This window comes from Palaemon carinicauda, chromosome 38 (assembly GCF_036898095.1).
Source record: "Palaemon carinicauda isolate YSFRI2023 chromosome 38, ASM3689809v2, whole genome shotgun sequence".
NCBI lineage: Eukaryota > Metazoa > Arthropoda > Malacostraca > Decapoda > Palaemonidae > Palaemon > Palaemon carinicauda.
In genome coordinates this window covers 66,258,575-66,285,231 of record NC_090762.1, presented here as the reverse complement: position 1 = coordinate 66,285,231, position 26,657 = coordinate 66,258,575, and the positions used below count along the sequence as shown (strand labels likewise).

The window sequence follows — 26,657 nt, the reverse complement described above, 5'->3', positions numbered from 1 at the left end:
TCTTCAGTCCTGATGACAAGGAGATTGTTATACAATCTTGGAACCGCATATTTCTAGGCCCTAGAATCCACAGTCAATGTGCATCTTACCTCAAATTATTATTATTATTATTATTATTATTATTATTATTATTATTATTATTATTATTATTATTATTATTAATAGCTAAGCCAAAACCCTAGTTGGAAAAGCAGGATGTTATACAGTAAGCCCAGAGGCTCCAACAAGAAATAGCCCAGTAAGGAAAGGATACAAGGAAAAATAAAATATTTTAAGAACAGTAACAACATTAGAATAAATATCTCCTGTATAAACTATAAAAACTTTAACAAAAAAGAAGAAGAAAAAAAGAGGAAGAGAAATAAGATAGAACAGTGTGCCCGATGTACCGTCAAGCAAGAGAACTTTACCCAGGACAGTGGAAGACCATGGTACAAAGGCTTTGGCACTACCCCTAAGACTAGAGAACAATAGTTTGATTTTGGAGTGTCCTTCTCCTAGAAGAACTGCTCAACTTAGCTAAAGAGTATCTTCTACCATTACCAAGAGGAAAGTGGCCACTGATCAATTACAGTGCAGTAACCCCCTTGGGCGAAGAAGAATTGTTTGGTAATCTCAGTGTTATCAGGTGCATGAGGACAGAAACTATGCCAGACTATTCGGCGTGTGTGTAGGAAAATAAACCGTAACCAGAGAGAGGAGGGCTCCAATGTAGTAGGCCTACTATTTGGCTAGTCAAAGGACCCCATAACTCTAGCAGTAATCATTCTCGTGTCGACACGAATATCTCGTACGTCCACTCATTCACTTCTGGTAACTTGATGAATCATGAAGAATATATTTTAATCTGTTCTATATTTATTAGGCAGCCAGTGTAGCTAAATTTTTATCCTGCAGGGACAATCATTTCTTCAATTATAGCACCTTTGATAAATCTTGTTAGTTTGTTTATTGTTTTGTAACTTCTTAAGTTGTGCTTTAGGTAGGATGTAATAGATAGCATGCAGTTGCAGTGATCAATCATGCTAAAAATTGTAGTTGCAAGTTTCTTTAACAGAACATTCATCTAGTTATTTCTTTACAATAACATTTTTTTGTGTGACATTTAATGATTCTTACTATATTGTCTTTTAATACGGAGAGACAAATTGCAGTCCATTAACACAAGTATAAACAGCATAATTTCCCGATAGAATATCACACTGCAATCCTGAACATATCTTTAGATTAAATTATGGGATAAGATGAACATTAAGGAGAAATTTTAGTCCTAAATTAAAATATTTTTTACGTTTTTCGTATATAATTTCAATCAATTAGTCCATGACCATCTAAATTATGGCGTATAAACAATGCCTAAAACTGTAATTTCTTGAAATCACTTTAGATAATCTAGTAATATTTACATTGTAGGAACTAGGAACCCAAAGAAACAGCCAGTGGTGCAAGTTGTTGATAGGCCAACTTTTAGTTTTAGGCTTACACGAGCAATATTCACCCATTGAAACAAATTACCGACTGTAGCCTACTTAATATAAGTATTCGTTTGAAAGTATATCGATAGGTGTCAGCTTCTTTCGTCATATCAGACATAAAGTAGTGAAGTTATATTGAACTTGCAACGTGATTTGCTGATTCTTAACATTGGTTGTGATTAACCGATCTGTCAGTTATAAATTCCACCTTGTTTCCCTAAACAAGAACAGACTGAAAGTTGGCCTTTTTAAACAATTGGTTTCTTCGGTAATATGAAAACAAGCGGGCCTTGAATACTTTATATTTGTCCCTTTTCTCCTAATAGGTTGTCATTTTAAAGCTCCTGTTGATTAGAAGTTGACCTTTTCACATTTAGAAAACTGGCAACTGTAACATTGGCCCTCAGTGTTACATATTATGATGTCCACTTTCCCAGGATGCCAGATATGGGAATTTATCCCTAGATTTGGGAATTTTGGATGTCTGATGAGGATATACTGTACCAATTTCTCTGAAGAAGAAACGAGGATGAGTAAACCTTTATATTGTTGCAATTAGTTTACTCACACTTACACGAAGTATAGAGAGTAATTTCTGTATTAGTAGAGCTTACATAATCAGAATAAAATATATTTGTCGAAATGGGGATTTTTTGTTTTGGGGGGCATTTTTTATCACGAGTTTTGGGGATTTTTAGACTAACCCATCTGGCAACACTGCACTTCCCCAAGTTCCCGAAACTGTTACATACGTGTAGAGCCCGAGTGTGTAATCAGGTGACTTATGTGACATGTTCATATAGCCCAGCAAAAGAATGTGATGCATTGCTATGCTCCGTCATGCGGTTAACTTGTGTCACATTATCTCACTGTAGAACCGGTGTAAACGAAATGAACCGGTATCTTGGATATCCAACCTACTTTAAGGTAAGGTATGGCATAGGCCTAGTATTTTCGTATGGTTTGTGTATATTTTTTGTAGATGGAGGTCATCAGGCCAAGTTGTTACTTTAATTAGGATTCTATATCCCTACTCATCTATTCCTTTTAACTTGCGTAAACTGATCTAACGCCTTGTTCTTACTCATTGAACATGCATTTCTGGGAGCCTTTGTAGGGTGACGGCCAGATCCCGTAGAAAACGGGAATCTTCTAAACTGTGGCCATCGTTCTAAAAACGATTTTGGCGGGAGAAGCTAACTTAAAAAACCCTCCTAACCTATGCTAAAAGCCATATCCTTACCCAGGGGGGCTTCGCCTCCCCGGAACCCCCCCCCCCCCCCTTACACAACAGTTTCCTTACCTACGAGTACGACGGGAGAAGCTAACTTAAAAAACCCACCTAACCCATGCTAAAAGCTGTGTCCTTACCCAGGGGGGCTGCGCCCCCCGGACCCCCCTTACACAACAGATATAAGATCCGTAGACCATTTCCAAACGTTTTTATTCTATACAAGATAACAGTCGGAGCTATAATAAGCAAAGTAGGACGCTTGGCCGTAGCGCTACAAACTACCCCATTTCTGAAACCCAGTGTTGAAGTTGTAATAGCCTAGGCTATGAGTGTCTTAGAAAAATGGGTAAACATTTATGATACTTTAATTTCTAGCCAAATACATGAATCATATATTTTTCCTTCCAGTTATCTCGTGTTTTATGAATTTCTGACCTTAATCATGGGGGGAAAACCACCCGTTCATGAGTTTTTGAACCCCATTATAGTATTATAGAAAGACAATTATGGGGACTCTAGTGGGAAACCGGAATTTTTTGGGGTGGGGAAATGTCATAAACGAGTGATTTGCAGCAATAATAATGGTCAGAAATGCAAATTAAGCACAAGATGACCATTTTGAAAAATAAATGGTTCATGTAAGTGGTGGTACACAGGCCAAAACGTGATTATTTAACCCTTTTGGGATTTATAAAAGGGTACTGAACTTAAACTAACCTAGTCTTTCCCAGGTCCCCAGTCCTAGCCGGAGCAAGGCCCCGGACCCTCCTTCCCTATTCACAACCACTAGCCGGGGCCAGAACCCTTCCCAGATCATAAACCGGTATTATTTTACTGTATTACAGGGTAATATAACCTAGGGAAAAAACTACTTCCTATAGAAAAAATTCCACTTCGAAAATGACACCCTTGTGCAAACTTTCCATACATATGGGTTCGTGATTGGTTAACGGAAAAACAACGGGGTTTAGAGAGTTAACATGAATGAACAAGAATGGGAAACTTGTCTAGAGCAAGTATTTATGTGAAATAGGGCCGTGACAAGGTAATATATATAGCAAGATAAAATGGAATGTATGATAAATAATATCTAATGGGAATATAAAATGGGGTAATTTTATAAAGTATTGGATAATAAAATGAGTAATACTGGGGGTCAAACGTAATATGTATACGAGGGTATTACATAAAAGGAATGGTATAGTTGTACTGGATCAAGTCATATACTTCAATAAAGCGGGTGAAGTCTAATATTTAAATGTGGCGGGTAGAGAAGAAGAAATCCTATTGGTGGAGGTGGAGTCTATGCGAAGGGTGGAGGAGATTATGCGCAGATTTTAGAAACCTGCTATGTACAAACGAATGAACAGGAGCGTCTACAACCAGACCGTAGAATCAACAAATAAATGAAAACCACTGCTAATGTTAACATGTTACTCTAACATTGCTAATGTTAGATTGCGCTGTTCAATATTAGCGTATTTTTTCATCAGTTTGTCCAAGAAGGTAATGTATAGAGAAGAAAAGGCTTGTTTTACCATTATATACCGTTCCCCAGTATGTTTTCCCCACCCAAATCCCCGTGTCCCCACTGGGGGTCCACCATTATCGTTGGTTATAGATATAAATATATATATTTCTGAAACTATTCATTTGCGATGGGAATGAGTCTTGCTCCCGGCTAGGGTTTATGACCTGGGAACTTCTAGGTTAGGTTAGGTGGGTTTGTTAGGTTCTGTACCCTTTTATATATTGTGTAAACGGTATATGGACAAATGCTTTAGAATACTCATGCTAATATTAGCTTAGCATTGCTAACGTTATTAATGGCAGCGTAACATTGGTAAGGTTGCTTAACATTGCTAATGTTAGCGTTCGTATTCCATACGTTCTTGATGAGTGAAGTGACACAGAATTTGAATAAGTCGTTATATTTAAACATTTTAACAAAAAATATATAACAAGAGACATTATATTTAAAAATTTTAACTGAAAAAGAAAATAACATGATTTAACTTTTTTTCACCTTCATTATAGCCGTAATAACAGCAACCAGTTCAGCTACTTAAAGTTAGTCGTATTGGGTATTTTGTTTGTTTGCCGTTGAAATGAAAGTCAAATTCGTTCAAATCACGTTATTTACTACTGGAAAACATATTTGTTCCGTAACTGGAATACAAACCACGCTATTTATTAGGGGTTATACTTTCGGCGGAGCTGAAATGACAAGCCATTGAAATTTAGCGAGGTTTAACTACCCACACCGCTAGTTAGGGGGGTTAGGGGGCGGTAGCTTGCTACCACTCCTGTTCACATACCTGTGATTTAGTCACTTTACTTTTAGCTCGGATCGAGAGCCGTTGTTTCCTCTCTCCCTCCTCGCCTATTTTAGACTGCCATTAATTTTTGTCTTTTAACTTACTTTTTCTTATACTTGTATATATATATAAACATTCTTAATGTTTATGTATATATATGTGTATAGAAATGTGGTAAGTTTCCTTTTCAGTGTTTGTGCTGTGTGTGATACGTATACGACAATGACACTTGCGTAGTAGCAAGGCCAGCACGGTTCCACTTCGTGGGGAACGACCTCTCCCTCTCTGGTCCATCGGTCTTCCTGTCGGCATATATCCGTTAACTCGGCCGCCGCAGGGGAATCGTCATCGCCTGGACCCTCTTTATTCAACTATTGTCTTCGCCTTTTTCTCTTTTCCCCCGGGAAACTTGGATTCTGAGCGAAGGGAATGTGGCCTTTCTATGATGGACTACGGTCTCTCTCTTCTCGAAGTCGTTCACCTTTACTACAACAGCATACTATTGGGGAAGCTCCTTTCCCGTGCGTGGGTTAGGTTGCTCTTCCGATTGTTTGTCTCAATTATTTTTAGTGAAAATCTAATTGTATTTTAACTTTTCACCTTTCTCCGTGTGGAACACTTCCCTTCGGAGGGTCAGTGGATCTCACTATTACTGTAGTGAATATTCTTAGCTGATTTGAATAATTATAATTCTGTTTTGTTCCGTAACTGAAATACAAACCATGCTATTTACATGGGGTAATTACTTCGGCGTAGCTGAAATGACGAGCCATAAGAATTTTAACAAGGGTTTACTACCCCTCCGCTAGTTAGCGGGGGGGGGGGGGTAGGGAGGGGTAGCTTGCTACCCCTCCCCCCTCACACACTCAGTGAGTGCTTCACTTTACTTTTGGCTAGGAGACGACAGACCTGTCTGCGCTCTCCTCCGTTTTTGACTGCCATAATCTGTTTTGCTTTTTCTTTCAGTGTGTGTTTGAAGTTGGCCTCTATTCTTTCATTATGCGTACGTGCCCTGGACAAGCCGGCCGCCCTTGTGGTACCTTTATGTCGGCCTTGGACACCGATCCTCACTCCTTATGCCCTCAGTGTAGGGGCCAACGGTGTGATAGGTCTAACGTATGTATCGTGTGTAGGGAGTGGTTTACCTCCCAGTGGGAGAGGTTTGCCTGGCGACGCAAGAAGAAGGCTAAAAGGGATTTTTTCCGTAACCGAAATACAAACCACGCTATTTACATTGGGTTTACCTTTCGGCGTAGCTGAAATGGCGAGCCATTAGAATTTATTTTTCACAGTTACCGATCTAGTTCGTTTCTGTAATGTGACAACGGAGTGAGCTGTCTTGTTGAGGCCTGGGGATTCGGCTGTTGCTGCCTCCCCTATAGATCTTCGTCAGGGGCGTGTTTCCTTCTCCTGGAAGTACTCCCGTGACGATTGACAGCTCTCCAGTTCATTTTAGAACACTCAGGAGGCTCGCCTCCTTGGGTGGGTAACTTTCCTTCCGAGGGAAGTTTTCCTGTCCAGGTTTGAGTTTTTCCCCTTTGGGGTGGGGTTCTTCTCTTGCCTTTTTTTCGTGCGACTATGCTCTTGGTGCTGAGCGGTCGCACCTGCAGTTACGCTCAAGGGGCTGCGCAACTGCAGGAGCCCCTCTTTGGAGTATTGCTCTTTTTAGGTCACTGGCTGACCCGTCTCTTCTACGAAGTGTTTCTCTTTCGTTCGCGAGAGAGTACACTCATAGAGACTCCTCTTCGGAGGACTCTTCTGCTGTTGTTGCTGTTGGCCGCCTTCGCCGTAAGGCTCACTGTCCGCTACGTCGTAAGGGCCTCCCATCTCCCTATAAGGGTGCTAAGAGGCGCCTTTTTGAATCTCCGTATGCAGCCTGCAGCTCCTTCCTCTTTAGATCTCTCCGGGGATCGATCTCCAACGCCTTCTTGACCTTCCGCCCCTGGTGCAGATGGACAGCAGTCTGACCTCGTTCTTCCGACGGACAACGGTCCCTTCGGGGCAAAGGGTTGCCTCCTACGAGGTTGCTTCCCTTGCGTGTCAGGGTTCCCCTGCGCGCCCTTCTGCAGTGTTCTCTCCTGCTCAGTGTTAGCGCACAGGCACTCTCCTGCTCAGTGTTAGCGCACAGGCGCTCTCCTTCTCATCAGTGTTTTCCTGATCGCTAGCTATCTCCTGTTCGCCAGCGCTCTCCTGTTCGTCAGCGCTCTCCTGATGATTGTCGCTGCTGTTCCTGTTGGTTCCTGATACGCGCCCACGTTCGCCCGCGCAATCTTGAACTTCGGTTCAGGTCTTGGACAAGGACTCTTCTTCTACGCACAGGATTCTACGCGTTTCCTTCTGCTCGCCAGCGACCACAGACTCGTCAACATTCGCCTGCTCGTCAGCGATCTCCTGCGCGTCAACGATCGCCATCGATCTGCCACGCGTGTCAGATCCCCTGGACACCTTCTGTGCGCCAGCTTTCTTCAATCGCCAGAGCACATCTGCGCGCCCTTTCCTGCCACGCACCAATGGGCGCCAACGGTTTTTCCTGACCGTCCAGGATCGCCTGATTGACAGCTTGCTTCAGCGCTCACCTTCCTGATGCACATGCGCGCCTTCTGTTTAGTGCGATGCGCTCTAATCATCCCTAGTCTCTTACGCGTTAGCGATCGCCTACGCGCCCGCGCGATTCTTCGCTTGCGCGTTAGCGTTTTATTAACGCACCACCGCTTCGCTTGCCGACGCGCCATCGCTTGCCAACGCGCCCTCACTCTTCTACGGGCCATCGCTCGCCAAGACGCGCCATCGCTCATAAACGCGCCATCGGTCTCCCGACCGCCTGCGCTCACCCGCGCCCCCACGTGCCTGCGCGACCACACGCCCACGCGCCCGCGCACATGCGCTCCAATGTTTGCCCGCGCGCGAACCAACGGTATTCCATCGCGCGAACTAACGGTGTTCCGTCGCCCGAACCGACGGTGTTCCATCACGCGAACCGACAGTAATCCATCGTGCGAGCCTACGGTGTTCTTTTCGCGCGAACGTCGGCTCGATTCCTGCAGTATCCATTGCTCGCCTACAGGTCATCGCTCGCCTGTGAACTTTCGGATTCCGATCACCAGCTCTTGCCCTTCCTACCACGCTTGCCCTCCTTCTGCGCTCCCTCGCGCACTTTCGTCTGCGCTCCTGCGTGCCCGCGCATGGACGCTTCCATGTTCGGCCACGCGCAAACCATTGATTTACCATCGCGCGAGCGCCTGGGCGATTGCGACCGCGATTCCCGTCGGGGTTTCGCAACATGGCCAGCCTGGCGAGTCTTCTGGAGCGTATTTCCAGAACACGGTCTTCACCCCGTAAATGCAGAGCATGGCACATGTAAGAGCAGGAAGAATCTTCAGGGAGGTCTGAGCAACATTCTTCTTTCCAGAACCTGGGTTAGCCCTTCTTCGTCATTCCCTGGAAAGGTCTTGCCAGGGAGCTTTCCGTTCGAGATTTCTCCGTCGGGCAAGGGGTGACTGGTTTAGCCCTTCCTCTTCTCCATCTCGTGGAAGGGGCTTACCAGGTCCTTTCCCTCCTCGGTTGCGACCCAAGGTTTTGTGCAAGGAAGCTCCAGGAAGATCATGGGTACTTTCCTCCTCTCGGGCTCAAGCACCTTGGCGTTTCATCGCCAAGTTTCGAACTTGCGGGCAAGCTCGATGTTGGACCATCTAGACACAGTGACCGAGGGCTTCCTCTCGGGTGTCTCATCCGTGGATGTCGACAAGCTCAGACACTCTTCCATCCTTGGGAAGAGCTTGTTTGTGCCCAAGGACAGAGACATGGACAGCGGTTGTGCGGAGGAAGTCGACTTCCGTTTTCACTCTTCCAAGGCGCTTTCTTCGAGACCCTGCAGGCCTCCAGCGCCTCTTCTTTCAGCCTCGTCGGCCTAAGTTATCGGACCGGCTACGGCAGCTAAGACAAGGTGTCCAATAGCAGTCCCCTCCTGTCAGGGACAGGTAGCACGGGAAGCTCTCCCGGGGGGGCATAATCCTAGAGCGAGCGGCAGAGTTCACAAACTCTAGGATTGGCAACCCCCCCTTGCAGGTCTCACGCTGGGAGGATGCCTAAGGTTACTCATCCGGATAACAGCTTCCCGATGCCGATTCCTGCACGATCTCCATGATCAGCCAAGGATATCGCGCCTCGCTCTTACCATCTCTCCGTCTCTGTCAGCGAATTCAGTGTCACTGAGCCTCTATGCCATGGGGTCGGCAAGAGTTTTGCCCGTTTGGGCAGAATGATCCATGCCTTAGGAGAAGGTCCTCCATAGGGTCGTCGACGGCTTCACCCCCGGCTTCTTCAGTCGATCCTTTCTCGTAGGAAAGCATCTGAGACAGGAATACCGTCGTCGACCTCTCAAGCTCTGATCAAGTTTGTCGAACAAACTTCGTCCAGCGTAAAACAGCAGAATCGATCAGACTGGTAACAAGGCGGCAGGACTCCTTAGGCCCTGGATTGGAAGGACGGGTACTTCCAGTTTCCATTCCATCCATCTTCCAGGAATCTCTTGGAATTCAGCCTAGACTTATGATGCAGTGTGGCGATCCCGCCGCGGCATCGCAGGTTTTTCCACAGAGAACTCTCCCTGCTTTCCTCATGGCCGCTCAGGAGTAGGCTTCCGTCTCCTTCGCCTTTTGGAGGTCTGGTCAACTCCGGTAGGCTCGGGTTCGACCTTCTTCAATGCCGGGACAAGCTTCCGGGTCCTTACCATGAGTGAGGGATCATGGTAATTTGCTAGGAGCCTTCTCTACTTTTGCCTCAACATCTGGAGTATCTAGCCATGATATTGAGTCAACGTCCTTACCACGTTGGAAACACCGCTTCTCGTCCGATCAGCGAAGTTAAGCAACGTTGGGTCTGGTCAGTACTTGGATGGGTGACCGCCTGGGGACGCCAGATGATGTTGCCTCCTTCTCCGAGCCTTCCCTTCAGTTGACTGTGGCAAGGCTGAGGAGAGTCGCAGTACCTGTTCTCAGTCGAGCAGAGCTTTCAGCCCTACTTTGGAACGTTTCCTAGGTCTCTTTTCCTCATTGACCCGTCTAAAGTCCCGAACGGTCACTTCAGGATAAGTTCCCTGTGGGGCAGCCCAAGTTCCGGTGGTATCAAAGCAACGATTAACCGGACTTTCTGGCCCCTATGGGACCAGTAGAACGTTTAGACCTGCAATGGGTGTTGACCTATGGAACCTCTTGATGGGAGTGGATATTCTCGTCCTTTCCCCACATTTTGATGCTGTTCTCGGACTCGTCAAAGAAAAGGGGGGGGGGGGCATGTTCCGGTTCAGACTTATGGTCAGGACCTGAAGGATACCTCTCCATAATTCAGGCAGGCTTAGGGGCCGTAGTCTGCCCCCTCTACAGATCCTACAGTTCCTGCCGAGTCGCTCCGTGTGCGACGACTTCATGGTACTGGCGTATTCCAACCAGCAAGGGACGCATTTTCATACCTTCGCATCTTGCAGTAGAGATACTGAGATGATCCGAGGTCCTCTCAATACCACTATCGGCTCGCTCATTCCGGGCAGAGGAATGTTCTCTCCGACTATCTGAGCAGAGCCTCGCAGATAGAGGGTACCTGGGGGTCTTTGGCCTTTAGTAACCAGCAAGTCCTGGACTGGGGGACCTGTTCGCGACAGCCTGGAACTTCAAGATAGCTCCTGTGCGCCAAACGCCCTCGCCATCTCTTACGCGCGCCCGCGCCCCCTCCTGCGCTCCCGCGCAACCACATGCCCTCGCACGCCCGCGCCCTCAACCTCGCACGCCCGCGCCCTCAACCTCGCACGCCCGCGCCCTCAACCTCGCACGCCCGCGCCCTCAACCTCGCACGCCCGCGCCCTCAACCTCACACGCCCACACTCACGCGCAGGCGCGAATATCCTGCTACGCATGATTCATTTACGTGCGATCCAGATCTGGGCTTTTCACGCGATCACCAACGTGATCGGCGCAACGATCGCCAATGCGATCACGCCCGAGTTACATCTGGGGTACAGGCGGACAGGTCAACGTCGCGCTCCCCCCCCAACTCCCCGCAAGCGCAGAACAGCGCGCTCGCCGGAGAGGAGGTTTCCGGACAGGTCGAAGGATCTTTCTTCTTCCTTCATTGCAGATTCTCAACAGGCGAACCCTCATGTGTTGACTCCTCCAAGGGATCGAACGATCCCCTTCCCTCCAGAGGGAGTATCTGACAGCACGACTGTCAGGCAGCAGCCCTGGTTTGGTACCATTGTCAGAGCGCTTATGCAGGCATTGAAGCCTGTGCTTTCTGACTTGGGTCACAAATCAGTGGCAACTTCCTCCCCCCTGAAGAGGAAGAGAGGAGTCCCAGACGTGGTAACTTCTCCAAGGACTATCCTGTCCCCTCACAAGTCCTTACGTAAGGCTCCTACCCCACCTCAGACTCTGTCTCCCTCCTCTGCGGATGAGTATTACCCATCCTTAGGAGAGCCGGAAGATCCGGTCCGTTCCCCCATCGCACCAATGGGGGAAACTCCGCCGCTTCCTGAGAAGTCCCTCCGTGTAGAGGTGGCGAAGGCCTTACATCCTTCTTTGCTGGAGTCCTGCATCTCTCCTAGGAGGGAGCCGAAGGACTCGAAGACTGTTCCCAAGTCTTCCGCAAGGACCCGACAGGAACCAGATAGACCTTTGGAGAAAGTCCGCGAGTCTCCCCAGGAAGAGCCTCTGGGGATGGGAGACTTCGCTGCCAGTCTGTCAGGAGGAGAGCACCAGGAGTCAGAACATGCGTTCTGGCAAGTCCTGACCCTCATGAGGAACCTTAATGGGATCCCAGACCCAGAGATTCCTCCTCGTGAAGGGAAGGATACGGTCCTGGACCAAATCTACGGCACCCAGAAATCCTCTAGGGCCAGTGCAGCTTTGCCCTGGTCTCAGGGGATGAAGAGTGCCAGAGACAAGGTCGAGATCCAGTGCCGGTAACAAGCTCCTCCCTCCTCCTCGAGTACATCAGAGGAGGTACTTTGAAATCCTAGAGGAGACTTGTTTGAGTCTTCCAGTATACCATTTGGTGGAAGAACTCACTGGGGGAGTCCCTCTTGAGAGACTCTCCAACCGGTAAGTGTCCTATTCCGATACTGAGATCCTAAACCAGGAGAAAGTTGCGAAGTGTGCCATGCAGGCAACTTCGTGGCTGGACATCTGGCTGGGATCTCTGGGCATCCTGGTACGTTCTGAGGACCTGTCCAAAGAAAGTACCAAGAAGGCACTGGAGACATTCTTACTCTCAGGCACGCGAACCATCGAGTTTCTGGCCCATCAAGTCTCGAGCTTGTGGGCCAACACGATTCTCAAGCATTGGGACGTAGGGGCTGAGAGGTTCCACCAGAAGGTCCCCAGTTCTGATGTTAGCAGGCTCAGACACTCTTCCGTTCTCAGTAAGAGCTTGTTTGAGCCAAAGGACGTGGAGCTAGCCTCCGAGAGGTGGAGGAAGTCCAATCAGGACTCCCTCATCCACAAGGCCCTGACATCGAGGCCTTACAAATCTCCAGCAGCTCAGCAACCCCGTCCAGTTAAGGACACTAGGAAGACAACGACAGCGAAGCAGAAGGTGTCTAAGCCCTTTCCTGCCAAGGGCAGAAGGGGCTAGAAGTCCTCCAGGGGAGGAGGCAAGAATCCTAGAGGGAACGGCCGAGGCCGTAAACGCTAGGATTGGCAGTCCCCCTGCATGCCCACCAGTGGGGGGATGCCTACAAAGTTGTGCGACAAGGTGGCAGCAACTCGGGGGAGATACCTGGACGATTCCCGTAATCAGTCAGGGTTATCGCGTCCCGTTCATCTCATGTCTACCTCCCCTGACAGCGAATCCAATGTTATTGAGCTCCCTTACCATGGGATCGGTAAAGGGACAGGCCCTCCGGGCAGGAGTCCAGACAATGTTGAAGAAGGAAGCTCTCCAAGAGGTTGTGGACGGGTCCCCAGGCTTCTACAGTCGACTCTTTCTTGTGAGAAAGGCGTCTGGACCTCTCGACACTGAACGGGTTTGTCAAACAGACTCCGTTCAGTATGGAGACGGCAGACACGGTCAGGCTTGCAGTGAGACCACAAGACTTCATGTGCACACTGGACCTGAAGGACGCGTACTTCCAGATCCCAGTCCACCCGTCTTCAAGGAAGTACTGAAGATTTTGCCTAGACGACAAGATCTACCAGTTGGTGCTGTGCTTCGGCCTCTCCACAGCACCCCAAGTGTTCACCAAGGTGTCCACCCTGATTTCATCATGGGCTCACAGGATCGGCATCCGTCTCTTCCGTTATCTGGACGACTGGCTGATCCTAGCAGACTCGAAGGCAACCCTTCTTCGCCACCGAGACAAGCTTCTCGAACTTTGCCAAGATCTAGGGATCATGGTAAACCTCGAGAAGTCCTCTCTGCAGCCCTCTCAGAGACTGGTATACCTAGGCATGGTCATAGACACCAATCTCCACAAAGCCTTCCCATCAGACGACAGGATAGCAAGGCTGAGGAAGGTCGCGAGACCTTTTCTCACACGGGAAGAACTTCCAGCCCAAACGTGGTTACGTGTCCTCGGCCATCTCTCCTCCCTGGCCCGTCTGGTTCCCAACAGTCCCCTCAGAATGAGATCTCTCCAGTGGCGACTCAAGTCGCGGTGGAATCACGGACACCTTGATCCCTATGGGACAACCGGAACAGACGGATCTCCAGTGGTGGGTGGCAGACGAGAACCTACGAAAGGGAGTGGATCTTCTCCTCCCCCCAGACTTGATGTTGTTTTCGGACGCATCAAAGAAAGGGTGGGGGGCCCACGTTCTGAACCACAGGTCCTCAGGCCTTTGGTCAGAATCAGAAAAGTACCTTCACATAAACCTGCTAGAAATGAAGGCCGTGTTCCTGGCACTTCAGGAGTTCCACCAAGTCCTGGCGGGCCACTCTGTGGTGGTGATGAGCGACAACACCACAGTGGTGGCTTATATCAACAAGCAGGGAGGTACATTTTCAGAACAGCAATCCCATCTTGCAGTAGAGATTCTGAGATGGTCCGAAGTCCACTCGATCACACTAGCAGTTCGCTTCATTCCGGGCAAAAGGAATGTGCTCGCCGACAGTCTGAGCAGAGCGACACAGATAGTGAGTACCGAGTGGTCTTTGGATCCTCAAGTAGCCAACAAAGTCCTGACTTTGTGGGGATCCCCAACTGTGGACTTGTTCGCTACAGCGCTGAACTACAAGCTCCCGCTGTACTGCTCCCCAGTCCCGGATCCCAAGGCTCTCTGACAAGATGCCTTCCAACAACGGTGGGACAACATCGATGTGTACGCCTTTCCCCCATTCTGTCTGATGAAGAGAGTACTCAACAAGACCAGAATATCGGTCAACCTTTCAATGACCCTCATAGCTCTGCTATGGCATCATGCAGAATGGTTCCCGGACCTTCTGCAACTCCTTATGGAGCCTCCAAGGGAACTCCCTCCACATCACGAGCTACTCATACAACCACATGCCAACATCTTCCACAAAGCCGTAGCTTCGCTTCGACTTCACGCCTGGAGACTATCCAGCATCTCCTCAAAGAGAGAGGATTTTCGCAACAAGTTGCGAACAGGATGTCTGGACACCTGCGCAAGTCATCCGCAGGGGTCTACCAGGCGAAGTGGCGAGTTTTCTGTGGTTGGTGTCGTGGAAGGGGTATCTCTCCACTCGATGCCACTATTCCAGCAATAGCGGAGTTCTTCGTGTATTTGCGGGAGGAAATGCACCTTTCAGTCTTGGCAGTGAAAGGCTATCGCTCAGCCTTAAGTCTTGCCTTCAGGCTCAAAGGAATGGACATTTCTTCCTCGCTGGAACTTTCTCTTCTCATACGAAGCTATTAACTTAGCAACCCTCAGTCGGAAGTGAAACCCCCTCCTTGGAATGTGGTTCGAGTTCTCAGGTCTCTAAAGAGACCTCCCTACGAACCACTACGCCAGGCTTCAGATAGCCACCTTACTTGGAAGACGGTGTTCCTGCTAGCTTTGGCCTCAGCCAAGCGAGTCGGCGAACTACATGGTCTCTCATACGACATCGCCCATTCAAGGGGATGGGGGGAGGTAACGTTCAGGTTCGTCCCTGAGTTTGTTGCCAAGACTCAGAACCCGGGAGTGCCGGACCCTCTGTTCGACTCTTTCCAGGTTTCGAGTCTCCGTTCTGTAACAGATGACCCATACCATCTCCTACTTTGCCCAGTAAGGAGTGTGAGGTTGTATCTTAAGAGAACAGCTGCAGTTCATCCCCAGGTGCAAGCCTTGTTCGTGAGCACTGGGAAAACGAAGAGAAGGGTCACCAGGAATACCATCTCAGCCTGGATTTGCAAGGTAATACACCTGGCCTTGAATCCTGACCCTTCTCCATCATGTCGCCCTAGAGCACATGATGTCAGGGGCATAGCTACGTCCCTGGCCTTCAAGAAGAATTATTCAGTGACGCAGGACCTGCAAGCTGGGGTGTGGAAGCGTCAGACGACCTTCACAGCCCACTACCTGCAAGACGTGACCCACAGGAGGCTCGATACGTTTTCTATCGGCCCTGTGGTGGCTGCCCAACAGCTGGTCTAAACCTCAGGCTCCTTAATAGACAAGTAGCAGAAGGTTGAGGGCATTGTTACCCAGTTTTAGTCTGCATGAATGAAAAGGTATGTCTGGCCCTTATTCTTTTCTTCATCCTCTCCTCCCTTGGAGAAAGCAGCATCATGGGTTCTCTGCACAGCTGACCTCAAACCACTGCAGGTAAACCATGCTTCCTTGAGTTCCTAGTATTAAGTGTAATACTGTCATGTCCCCATACCCTGACGAGGTGGTATTGGGAGAGTCCTAGCCTAGATTTCCATCTGAGGAACTCCAGGTCAACTTCCTAGGACGAGTCACTTTTCACCTTCGCACACACCTTACGTAGGCCGCAGGAGTCTCACAGCCGCTAGCGAGGAGCAGGGATTCCTTATTGTCTGAGTACGTAAACACTCAAATATGGAATCCCCAGGCAAGCCAAAGCCAGTATGGCAGGGACTTACCACCCTTCCTAAGGGTTAAGTCACTCCATGTAGATAGCATGGTTTGTATTTCAGTTACGGAACAAATGACAAATTCGTAGATAATTTGTATTTTTCCTAACTACAAACCTTAGCTATTTACACATATTTGCCCGCCAGCCCTGTCCCCCGGGATAAGTCCTACCTCTAAGTAAAGTGAAGCACTCACTGTGTGTGTGAGGGGGGAGGGGTAGCAAGCTACCCCTCCCTACTAGCGGAGGGGTAGAAAACCCTCGTTAAAATTCTTGTGGCTCGTCATTTCAGCTACGCCGAAGTAATTACCCCATGTAAATAGCTAAGGTTTGTATAGTTAGGAAAAATACAAATTATCTACGAATTTGTCATTTTATTACAGTTTCTCCGCTCCCCCCCTTCTCCCATGGATGTCGTCTGGGGAAGGAATTGCGCAATACTTAATTCTTATTTTATGTTGTTCCCTCGGGGTTCCTCTTCGGAGTTCCTCCCTAGGGAATTTCTGTTAAATAATTATTTAATTTTATTTTCCCAGTTAACTATACAGTTTTTCTTCGTTTGACTAAAGAGTGCCAACGAAGCAGATCTGTTCTGTTCATGCGTGGGGAATCTGTTGTCACTACCATCCCTCAGAGGACGTCGTCATGGGTGTAATCCCGTGGCAACATGGCCAGCACTTCAGATCATCTTAGAACGCTAAAGGTGGTTCGCCTCCAGGGGTTGGACAACTTCTCTTCCGAGGGAAGTTTCCTCCCCAGGTGTGAGGTTGTTTCTCCCTTCAGAGGGAGAACTTCCCATATCTTAATAAATTCATCGTCTCCGACTGCTGTTGCTGCCCTTGGGCCAGACTTCTCTCCCCCCTTGCTGAGTTTCTCTTCCTTCAGGGGCGGAGCATGGTCTTGGCAAGTCTCTTGTACGAAGTGTTCACCTCTCTCGTTCGCGAGAGAGGCCACTCATAGAGACTCCTCTTTGGAGGATCGTTACTGCTATGGTCAGCTTGCTGATCCACTGGCCCTAAGGGGTGTCATCACGGGTGTCTTCAAGTCTCTTCTACGAAGTATTCACCTCTCGTTCGCGGGAGAGGCCTCTCATAGAGAAAACTCTTCGGAGGATCAAGCAGACCTTCCAGCGCAGCTTGATCGTCCTGCCAGCTGACCTACCGATCTACCAGCGCAACCTTGTGCTGCAACGTAGTCCTTTGGACTTCGGTCCTGGACTCTAACCCGGACCTTTTACGGTACCCATCGGTGGATGCTCGCCCTTCCAAAGGGCACATCCCAGTTCCTGATCGTCCTGCCAGCTGACCTACCGATCTACCAGCGCAACCTTGCGCTGCAACGCCGACATTCTTACGCGCACGCTCCGCTACCTTCGCGCGCTGTTATACACGCGCGCGCAAGCGCCGATGATCTTCAGCGCGCTGGCACCGATGGTCTCCCGGGCGCGCGCTCGCCGACATTCTTATGCTCGTAAGCGCCGACGATTTTCCGCGCACGTGTACCGATGGTCTCCTGCGCGCGCGCTGCTACCTTCGTGCGCGCTCTTAAATACGCGCACAAGCGCCGATGGTCTCCCGCACGTACTCTCCGACATTCTTACACGCGCAAGCGCCGACGTTCCGTGCGCGCGTACCGATGGTCTTCCGCACCCGCATGGTCTCCTGCGCGTGTACCAATAGCGTGCAAGACCATTGGCGCGCTCGCGTGCGTAAGAATGTCGGCGAGGGTGCGCGCGGGAGACCGTCGGTACCCGCGCGCGGAAGATCGTCAGCACTCGCGCGTGTATATAAGAGCGCGAAGGTAGCGGGGCGCACGCAGGAGACCATCGGTACCCGCATGCGGAAGATTGTTGGCGCTCGCGTGTGTAAGAATGTCGGCGAGCGCACGCACGGGAGACCATCGGTACCCGCGCGGGGAAGATCGTCGGCGCTCGTGCGTGTATATAAGAGCGTGCGCGAAGGTAGCGGCGCGCGCGGAAGACCATCGGTACCCGCGCGTGAAAGATCGTCGGCACTCGCGCGCGTATATAAGAGCGCGCGCGGGAGACCATCGGTACCCGCGCGCGAAGAATCATCGGCGTTTGCGCACGTAAGAATGTCAGCGAGCGCGCGCACAGGAGACCATTGGTACCCGCGCGCGCACGGGAAACCATCGATACCTGCGCGCGTAAGATCGTCGGCGCTCACGTGCGTATATAAGAACGCGTGCGGAAGATCGTCGGCGCTCGCGCGCGTCAGAATGTCGGCGTTGCAGGGCTGGTAGATCTTCCGTGTGCGCGCCAATAGTCTTGCACGCACGCGCACCAATAGTCTTCCGTGCGCGGGCGCCAACAGTCTTGTACGCAGGGGCTGACAGTCTCCCGCGCGGGCGCCACTGGTCTTCCGCGTGCGTGCCGATGATTTTCCAAGCGCGCAAGTGCCAATGCTCTTGTGCTCGTGCCAGTGCTCTTGCGTGCACGCCAATAGTCTTGCACGCGCGCGTGGTAACAGTTCCGCGCGCTCGGGCCGACTTTCTTCCGCGCGTGGGTGCTTAGGGTCTCCCGCGCGCATAAACAGTATTGCGCGCGTGTGCACCGACTTTCTTCTGCGCGCGGGCGCCGATGGTGTCCTGCACTTGCGCCAACAGTCTACCGCGCACGCGCGCCGACGGCCTTCGCGCGTGCTTGCTCCAATAATCTTGAGTGCGCGCACACAGCCTTCTGCGTGCACCGACGGTCTTCTACGTGTGGACGCCGATGGTCTTCCGCACGCACGCTCCAACAGTCTCCACGTAGTACTCTCACGCACGCTCCAATGCTCCCACTCTTGCGCAACCAGTCACACGCTTCGGTGCATTCCCCTAGAATGCACAAAACTACACAGTCCCTTACAGTGCGCCAGCGCTCTTCTTAACTTTCCTGCGCCCTCCTGTTCAGTTATGGTCCCGGATCCATGCGCCAGCTCTTGCCAAAGAGTCAAGGTCACCATTGACCTATTCCTCCCCGCAATCACATAAACATTGCCACCGGGAAAGGAGGAATAAGGCTCCACAGAAGGATTCAAGATCCCGAAGATTCCATCCTACAAGGGAATCGAAACGGGGAATCCTTGGTCCCTGTCTCTTCTGAAGTTTCTTTTTTCCTCGACAGACCACCGGCAGCAAAAAGGAAAGCATCAACAGACTGATCTCTAGATCACTGTTTGCTGATGGCTAGTTCACAGTTTACTGATCGCTAGGTTGCCGATCACCAGATCGCCAATTGCTAGCTCAGTGCTGATCTTTGACCTCTAGTCCCTCCAATGAGTAACAATCTCCAATTGCTAGCATTTCCAATCACCGATTGCTAGTCAATAACCAGTCATCAGCTTGCTGATCACTAGATCACCGATGGGCAGCTCATCTTTCTTCGATCATTGAACTCAGCTTGCTGATCTCTGACCAGCCCATCTTCAGCTTGCTCATCTCTGACCAAACAGGGGGGACCATAATCAGCTTGCTGATCTCGAACTCACCATCGGCTCACAGACCACCGATTCATCGGTCATCTTTTATTTGCCAGTAGTTCGTAATTCGAACTTGCTAGTCAATCGCTTCCTGTAGTTCCTAGATCAGAAGTTATACAACATACTTCTCGCTACTGGCCGTTTGCCATCACGCTAAAGTGATCGGTAAACGTTCGACAACCCTCATCAACGGCTTGCCAATAGGGAACTACTTGCGAGCACTCTCCAACTGCACAGTAACCACGATACCCAATGGTTAACCATTGATTAACGTTCGCCAGATTGATTCTATTCTAAGGAATTGCATCAATCCCAGCAGGGCGCGTGGTAAGGCTAAGCATGGCCTTCCTTTTAAAGAAATTCTCTCTCAGAAAAGAATTTTTATACTGGGTATCGCGCCTAATCCTTTATGACACGAGTCAAGACTCCAGCGTCTACAATCTTCCATGCAAAAGGATCGCCAAGGAGCTGTCCCTCTGGGTCGATGTCCACACCATGTTGGAGTTCGATCAAGGGCTAAGACCTCAGGTCTTCATTTGCACACTGGACCTAAAGGACACTTACTCCCAGGTCCAAACCATCCATCTAGGAAGGTTGGAAGATTCAGTCTAGACAAACAAGAAACACCAATTCAAGGCACTATGCTTCAGTCTTTCCACTACACCCATCCTGGTCTCACAGGATCGGTTTCTGTCTCCTCTCTCTCGGGACGACTGACTGACCTTAGCAGACTCAATGGCAACCTTGCATTAACACTGGAACTTCTGAAGTCTTTTTACCAAGATCCAGTGATCAGGGTAAACCTACGGAAATCTTCCCTACTTCCCTCCCAGGATACTGGTGTATCTGGGAATGATTCTAAACACCAATCTCCACAAAAACCTTCTCGAAACGAGAACGACTTCCATTCCAGGAGACTTGAGTCGGAAAAAAAAGAAAGGAGGGACCATAGTGCTGCACCACACGACCTCAGCCCTCTGGACAGAGCCTGAAGGTACCTTCACTTAAATCTCTTAAGAGATGAAGGCCAACTTTCCGGTCCTTCAGCAGCCTCATCGGTTCCTAACAGACCACTCAGTGATGTGATGGACGACACACCACACACCGCATAGAGACTCACATCGACAAGCAAGTAGGAACTGGCTTATAGCCTCTTCCCATCTAATAGTACTGTATACCAACACTATGATGGGCCAAAGTCCGTTCGGTACCACTATCATCCCGCTTCATTCCAGACTGAAAGAACGTGCTCGCCGACAATCTGTGCACAGCATCTCAGATAAGGTATACCGAATGGACTTTGGATCACCATGTAGCTAACAAAGTCCCGACTTTACGAGGTCCTCCAACTAGGCGGTCTGTTCACAACGCTCCTGAATCTCGGGCTACCGTTGCTCACCAGCCCAAGACCCCAAGGCTTTCTGGCAACAACGATGGGTACAACAATGACGTTTACGTCTCGTCCCTGTTTTTAGCTGGAGAAGGGCACTCAACAAGGCTAGAACATCGGTCAACCTCTCAAGGACTCTCCTAGCTCCGCTATGGCATTATGCAGAACGGTCTCCAAACCTTTTGCAGCTCCTGATAGAGCCTCCAAGCGAACCCTCTCCACATAACAGACAACCCACTTCGACACCTACCACAAGCTATAGCTTTGCTATGATTGTACGTCTGAAGACTACCCAATACCTCTTTGCCAAAAGGTTGTCTAGATATCTGAGGAATTCCTCAGCATCAGTCTACCAGGCAGTATCACGTCTTGTGTGGTTGGCGTCATGTGAAAGTCTCTCTCCACTCGATACCTTGATTCCAGCAATAGCGGAATCCTCGAGTATATGCAAGAGGAAAAGACCCCCTATTCAGTTTCGACAGGTAAAGATGATCGTTCAACCTTGATCCTTCACCTTCAAACTGAAAGAAAGGGACATCCTCTCATCGATAGACTTTTCCTAACTCATACGGACTTGTGTTCCACTTCACCAGGCAACAAATTTTCTCCTGATTTAAGAACACAATGTTCCTACACACTTGGACAGCAACCATACGAGTCAAGGAACTTCATGGTCTCTTTTGACATCGCCCATTACTGAGAAAGGCAAAAGACAATGTTCAGTTTCGTCCCTGAGTATGTCACCAGACACAGTCTCCAGAGGTGACGGATCCTAAACAAGTCTCAACTAGGTAACGGACGATCCAGATCATCCGTCACTGTACCCAGGGTAAGGCAACAGCCTGCCCGGATCCCTCCTCTCGTCAGCACTGGGAGAGAGTAGAGTAGGATCACCGAAACATCATCTCTACATGACGACTCACAGTGTCAGGGGCATAACTATGCCCCTGGTCCTTCTTAGAAGATTACTCTGTGACGCAGGTTTTACAAGAAAGGATGTGAATGCTCCAGGTGACTTTCACAACCTTTCTCCTACAAGCCGTGGCCCACAGGAACTCGATACGATCCCTATCGGTCCGGTGGTGGCTGCACAACAGCTGGTTGTATACCTCAAGCTCCTTATTGGACAAGTAGCAGAAGGTTGAGGGCACTGTTACCTGGTTTTAGTCTGCGTGAATGAAAAGATTTGATTGGCTCTTATTCTTTTCTTCATCCTACCCTCTCGTGGGGAAAGCAGCATCCTGGGTTCTCTGCATAGCTGACCTCAAACCACTGCAGGTAAACCATGCTTCCTTGTGTTCCTAGTATTAAGATTAATACTGTTACGCCCCCATACCCTGACGAGGTGGTATTGGGAAAGTCCTAATCTACAAGTTTCTATCTAAAGAACTTCAGAACAACTTCCTAGGACGAGTCACACTTCTTCATACTTTCACACGCGGCTTGCGTAGGCCGCAGTCCTTGCGTAGCAAGGTTTTAGCGAGGTGCAGGGACTCATTATTTCTTGGGTGCTTACACACTCAAATAACGAGCCCCCGGGCAAAGCCAAAAAGCCAGACTGGCTGGGACGTCCACCCCTCCTAATGGGTGAGTCACCCCTATTAAATAGAATGGTTTGTATTCCAGTTACGGAACAAATAACAAATTCGTAGATACAGTAATTTGTATTTGTTCCGTAACCGAAATACAAACCACGCTATTTACATTGGGTTTACCTTTTAGCGTAGCTGAAATGGCGAGCCATTAGAATTTAACGAGGGTGTAATACCCCCGCGCTAGTTAGCGGGGGGGCTAGGGGAGTGGTAGCTAGCTACCCCTCCCCTCCCCTCACACACAGGTGAATGCTCCACTTTCACTTTTGGCTCGGACATGGGCAGACGTCTCTGTCTTTGTCCTCGCTTGGCAGCCATTGTTGTTTTGTCTTTACTTAATCACTTACTTTTCTTTTACTCAATATATATGTAAACATTTTCTCATGTTTATGTATATATTTGAGTATAGAAATCAGTAAGATTTCCTTTTCAGAGTTTGTGCTTGTGTGTGTAGTGTACGATATCTCCGTGGAGCCCTCGGCAGTTTAGGCCACCACGGTGTAATTTTATGGGTCGCGATCGTGTTTGTCTTTCTCTCTCTCTCTCTCTCTTGAGGTCGTTCACCCTTTTACTACGTTACTACGCCTTTTGTAGCTTCCTTCCCGTGTGGGGGGGTTGCTATGCCGTACGTTTTGTCTCAATTAGTTTATGAATCTAATTGTATGTCATTTTTTCAGCTTTGTAGAACGATTCCTTTCGGGGTTTTCGTTCTTTCTTTAGTGTTCATTCATTTTTAAATTACATAGTTACATAATTATAATTGTTATAATTCTGTGTTGGTTACAGCTCTCCTTCTGTGTGTGTAAGTGGTTGTGAGGGCACGTGCCTGTTGTGTAATTCTTGTGTTCCTTTCCCTCAGGATTCCTCTTCGTAGCCTTCCCGGGGGAATGAATGTGTACTAATGATTTTTTTTTTCCTTTTTTTTTACAGTTACCGATCTAGTTCGTTTCTGTAATATGGCAACGGTGTGAGCTGTCTTGTTGAGGCCTGGGGATTCGGCTGTTGCTGCCTCCCCTATAGATCTTCGTCAGGGGCGTGTCTCCTTCTCCTGGAAGTACTCCCGTAACGATTAACAGCTCTCCAGTTCATTATAGAACTCTCAGGAGGCTCGCCTCCTTGGGTGGGTAACTTTCTTTCCGAGGGAAGTTTTCCTGTCCAGGCTTGAGTTTTTCCCCTTTGGGGGGGTTCTTCTCTTGCCTTTTTTTTCGTGCAACTATGCTCTTGGTGCTGAGCGGTCGCACCTGCAGTTACGTTTAAAGGGCTGGGCAACTTCAGGAGCCCCTCTTCGGAGGATTGCTCCTTTTAGGTCACTGGCTGACCGTCTCTTCTACGAAGTGTTTCTCTTTTGTTCGCAAGAGAGTACACTAATAGAGACTCCTCTTTGGAGGATTCTTCTGCTGTTGTTGCTGTTGGCCTCCTTCGCCGTAAGGCTCACCGTCCGCCTCGTCGTAAGGGCCTCCTATCTCCCTATAAGGGTGCTAAGAGGCGCCTTCTTGAATCTCCGTATGCAGCCTACAACTCCTTCTTCTTGATCTTCCGCCCCTGGTGCAGATGGACAGCAGTCTGACCTCAGTCTTCCGACGGGCAACGGTCTTCCCGACGGACAACGGTCTTCCCGACGGACAACGGTCTTCCCGACGGACAACGGTCTTCCCGACGGACATCAGTGTCCTGGCGGACAGACAACGGTCTTCCGACGGACATCAGTGTCCCGGCGGACAGACAACGGTCTTCCGACGGACATCAGTCCCCCGACGGACAACGATCCCTTCGGGGCAAAGGGTTGCCTCCCATGGGGGTTCTTCCCTTGCGTGTCAGGGTTCCCCTGCGCGCCCTTCTGCTGTGTTCTCTCCTGCTCAGTGTTAGTGCACAGGCGCTCTCCTGCTCCTGCTCAGTGTTAGCGCACAGGCGCTCTCCTGCTCATCAGCGCTTTCCTGATCGCTAGCGCTCTCCTGTTCGCCAGCGCTCTCCTGTTCGTCAGCGCTCTCTTGTTCGTCAGCACTCTCATGATGATCATCTCTGCTGTTCCTGTTGGTTCCTTTTACCCACCCTGTGCGCCCACGTTCGCCCTCGCGATCTAGAACTTCGGTTCAGGTCTTGGTCAAGGACTCTTCTTCTACGCACAGGCTTCCACGCGTTGCCTTCTGCTCGCCAGCGATCACCAGCTCGCCAGCGACCATAGACGCGTCAACGTTCACCTGTTCGTCAGCGATCTCCTACGCGTCAACGATCGCCATCGATCTGCCACGCGTGTTCAGTTCCCCTGAACACCATCAGTAGCGATCTAGCACTCGCCTGCTGTGGACCACGATCTCCGGTAGCTGAGTCTTGCCATAGATCTTCCTCCTGCTCGCCAGCGCTCACCTTTACTTCTGTCCTTCTGTGCGCCAGCTTTCTTCTATCGCCAGCGCACATCTGCGCGGCCTTTTTTTGCCACGCACCAATGGGCGCCAACGGTTTTCTGACCGTCTAGGATCGCCTGATTAACAGCTTGCTTCAGCGCTCTCCTTCCTGATGCACCTGCGCGCCTTCTCTTAGCGCGATGCGCGCTAACCATCACTAGTCTCTCTCGCGTTGGCAATCGCCTACGCGCCCGCGCGATTCTTCACCTGCGCGCTAGCGTTTTGTTATCGCACCACCGCTCGCCAACGCTCCGTCGCTTGCCGACGCGCCATCGCTTGCCAACGCGCCTTCACTCTCCTACGGGCTATCGCTCGCCAGAACGCGCCATCGCTCGTCAACACGCCATTGCCTGCCTACGCGTCATCGGTCTCCTGACCACCTGCGCTCACCCGCGCGCCCACGTGCCTGCGCGTCCACACGCCCACGTGCCCGCGTGACCGCACGCCCACGTGCCTGCACGCCTACGCTCATGCGCGACTGCGCACATGCTCTCCAATGTTCGCCCGCTCGCGAACCAACGGTATTCCATTGCGCGGACCGACGGTGTTCCCTCGCGCGGACCGACGGTGTTCCCTCGCGCGGACCGACGGTGTTCCGTCGCGCGGACCGACGGTGTTCCGTCGCGCGGACCGACGGTGTTCCGTCGCGCGGACCGACGGTGTTTCATCGCGCAAACGTCGGCTTAATTCTTGCAGTATCCATTGCTCGCCTATGGGTTATCGCTCGCCGACCACCAGCTCTCGCCCTTCCTACCACGCTCGCGCTCCTTCGCTCACCTTCGTTTGCGTTCCTGCGTGCCCGCGCATGGGCGCTTCCACGTTCGCCCACGCGCAAACCATTGATTTACCATCGCGCGAGCGCCAGGGCGATTGCAACCGCGATTCCTGTTGGGGTTTCGCAGCATGTCCAGCCTGGCGAGTCTTCTGGAGCGTATTTCCAGAACACAGCCTCACCCCGTAAACGCAGAGCATGGCACATGCAAGAGCAGGAAGAATCTTCAGGGAGGTCTGAGCAACATTCTTCTTTCCAGAACCTGGGTTAGCCCTTCCCCGTCATTCCCTGGAAGGGTTTTGCCAGGGGGCTTTCCGTTCGAGATTTCGCCATCGGCCAAGGGGTGACTGGTTTACCCCTTCCTCTTCTCCATCTTGTGAAAGGGGCTTACCAGGTCCTTACCCTCCTCGGTTGCGACCCGAGGTTTTGTTCAAGGAAGCTACAGGAAGGTCATGGGTACTTTCCTCCTCTAGGGCTCAAGCACCTTGGCGTTTCGTCGTCAAGTATCGAACTTGCGGGCAAGCTCGATGTTGGACCATCTGGACGCAATGACCGAGGGCTTCCTTTTGGGTGTCTCATCCGTGGATGTCGACAACCTCAGACACCCTTCCATCCTTGAGAAGAGTTTGTTTGTGCCCAAGGACAGAGACATAGACAGCGGTTGTGCGGAGGAAGTCGACTTCCGTTTTCACTCCTCCAAGGCGCTTTCTTCCAGACCCTGCAAGGCTCCAGCGCCTCTTTCTTTCAGCCACGTCGGCCTAAGTTATCGGACCGGCTACGACAACTGAGACATGGTGTCCAATAGCAGTTCCCTCCTGTCAGGAACAGGTGGCACGGGAGGCTCTTCCGGGGGGGCATAGTCCTAGAGGGAGCGGCAGAGTTCACGAACTCTAGGATTGGCACCCCCCCCTTGCAGGTTTCACGCTGGGAGGATGCCTAAGGTTACTCATCCGGATGACAGCTT

The 26,657-nt window shown here is 50.2% G+C and overlaps 1 long non-coding RNA gene and 1 other non-coding gene across 2 annotated transcripts in view; both read left to right on the top strand.

The window, feature by feature from the left end:
- The first annotated feature begins 2,197 nt into the window (after window positions 1-2,197).
- LOC137630227 (uncharacterized) overlaps window positions 2,198-26,657 on the top strand; it is a 206,538-nt gene continuing 182,078 nt past the window's right edge. The window contains exon 1 of the long non-coding RNA XR_011041695.1: window positions 2,198-2,402. This is a non-coding gene — a long non-coding RNA (uncharacterized lncRNA). The remainder of the gene's footprint in view (window positions 2,403-26,657) is intronic.
- Window positions 9,839-9,957, top strand: LOC137630740 (5S ribosomal RNA). The gene has a single exon (XR_011041766.1). It is a non-coding gene; the product is annotated as a 5S ribosomal RNA (ribosomal RNA).